The sequence below is a fragment of the Arachis hypogaea genome, chromosome 4, assembly GCF_003086295.3.
Source record: "Arachis hypogaea cultivar Tifrunner chromosome 4, arahy.Tifrunner.gnm2.J5K5, whole genome shotgun sequence".
Taxonomy (NCBI): Eukaryota; Viridiplantae; Streptophyta; class Magnoliopsida; order Fabales; family Fabaceae; genus Arachis; species Arachis hypogaea.
This window is the reverse complement of record NC_092039.1, coordinates 84,624,225-84,626,448: the sequence shown is the minus strand read 5'-3', so window position 1 is coordinate 84,626,448 and position 2,224 is coordinate 84,624,225. Positions and strand designations below refer to the sequence as shown.

Below are 2,224 nucleotides of genomic sequence, written 5' to 3'. Positions count from 1 at the left end.
AGTTGTTCTTGGTAAGTCTTCTTGTTTGATCTTGATGTTTTCTTGTTTTGTATCTTTTGTTGTTTTTCTTGTGCATTTTTGCATTCATAGTGTCTAAACATGAAAGATTTCTAAGTTTGGTGTCTTGCATGTTTTCTTTGCATCAAAAATTTTTCAAAAATATGTTCTTGATGTTCATCATGATCTTCAAAGTGTTCTTGGTGTTCATCTTGACATTCATAGTGTTCTTGCATGCATCATGTATTTTGATTCATAATTTTCATGTTGTGAGTCATTTTTTATATTTTTCTCTCTCATAATTAAAAATTCAAAAGAATCAAAAAAATATCTTTTCCTTTTTTCTCTCAAAATTTCGAAAATTTGGGTTGACTTAGTCAAAAAAATTTTAAAATTAGTTGTTTCTTGTAAGTCAAGTCAAAGTTTCAAATTTTAAAAATCTTATCTTTTTTCAAAACTTTTTCAAAAATCAAATCTTTTACTTTTATCTTATGAATTTCGAAAATTTAAAACTATTTTTTTAAAATCTTTTTCTTAATTTTATTTCAAATTTTCGAAAATTATGCTAACAATTATTATGATTGATTCACAAATTTGAAGTTTGTTACTTTCTTGTTAAGAAATGTTCAATCTTTAAATTCTAGAATCTTATCTTTTAGTTTCTTGTTAGTAAAGTAATCAATTTTAATTTTAATCATATATTTTTATCTTATCTTTTATATCATATCTTTTTCAAAATTTTATCTTTTTCAAAAATTTGATTTTAAAATATCTTTTCTAACTTCTTATCTTCTTATCTTTTCAAAATTAATTTTCAAATCTTTTTCAACTAACTATTTGACTTTTTGTTTGTTTCTTATCCTTTTCAAAACCACCTAACAACTTTTCTTTCTCTAATTTTCGAAAATACCTCCCTCTTTTTCAAAAAATTATTTTTAATTAATTAATTGTTTTAAATTTTAATTTTAATTTTATTTCTTATCTTAATTTTCGAAAATCATTAACTCCTTTTCAAAATTGTTTTCGAAAACTTCTCTCTCATCTTACTATATTTATTCATTCATTTACTAACACTTCTCTTCATCTCAAATCTCTGCCCCTATCCTCACCCTTGTGTTTGGATTCTCCTTTCTTTATTCCCTTCTTCTTCTACTAACATAAAGGAATCTCTATACTGTGACATAGAGGATTCCTCTTCCTTTTCTGTTCTCTTCTTTCTCATATGAGCAGGAACAAGAAAAAAGGCATTCTTGTTGAAGCTGATCCAGAGCCTGAAAGGACTCTGAAGAGAAAACTAAGAGAAGCTAAATTACAACAATCCAGAGACAACCTTGCTGAAATTTTTGAACAAGAAAAGGATGCTTGGTGATTATACTGCACGTACGTCCAAGTTTGATGGAAGAAGCATCTCAATTCCTGCCATTGGAGCAAACAATTTTGAGCTGAAACCTCAATTAGTTGCTCTAATGCAACAGAACTGCAAGTTTTATGGACTTCCATCAGAAGATCCTTACCAGTTCTTAACTGAGTTCTTGCAGATCTGTGAGACTGTTAAGACTAATGGAGTAGATCCTGAAGTCTACAGGCTCATGCTTTTCCCTTTTGCTGTAACAGACAGAGCTAAAGCATGGTTGGACTCTCAACCTAAAGATAGCCTGGACTCCTGGGATAAGCTTGTCACGACCTTCTTGGCTAAATTCTTTCCTCCTCAAAAGCTGAACAAGCTTAGAGTGGATGTTCAGAAATTCAAACAAAAAGATGGTGAATCCCTCTATGAAGCTTGAGAAAGATACAAGCAGATGACCAAAAGATGTCCTTCTGACATGTTTTCAGAATGGACCATGATAGATATATTCTATTATGGTCTATCTGAGTTCTCTAAGATGTAACTGGATCATTTTGCAGGTGGATCCATTCACCTAAAGAAAACACCTACAGAGGCTCAAGAACTTATTGACATGGTTGCAAATAACCAGTTCATGTACACTTCTGAGAGGAATTCCGTGAATAATGGGACGCCTCAAAGGAAGAGAGTTCTTGAAATTGATGCCCTGAATGCCATATTGGCTCAGAACAAAATGTTGACTCAGTAAGTCAACATGATTTCTCAAAGTCTGAATAGATGGCAAAATGCATCCAACAATACTAAAGAGGCATCTTCTGAAGAAGAAGCTTATGATCTTGAGAACCCTGCAATAGCAGAGATAAATTATATGGGTGAACCTTA

General features: G+C 30.9%; 1 non-coding gene across 1 annotated transcript; it reads right to left on the bottom strand.

The window, feature by feature from the left end:
• Positions 1-1,718: 1,718 nt before the first annotated feature.
• On the bottom strand, positions 1,719-1,822 carry LOC112798397 (small nucleolar RNA R71). Its single transcript, XR_003200009.1, has one exon. It is a non-coding gene; the product is annotated as a small nucleolar RNA R71 (small nucleolar RNA).
• Between the last annotated feature and the right edge of the window lie 402 nt (positions 1,823-2,224).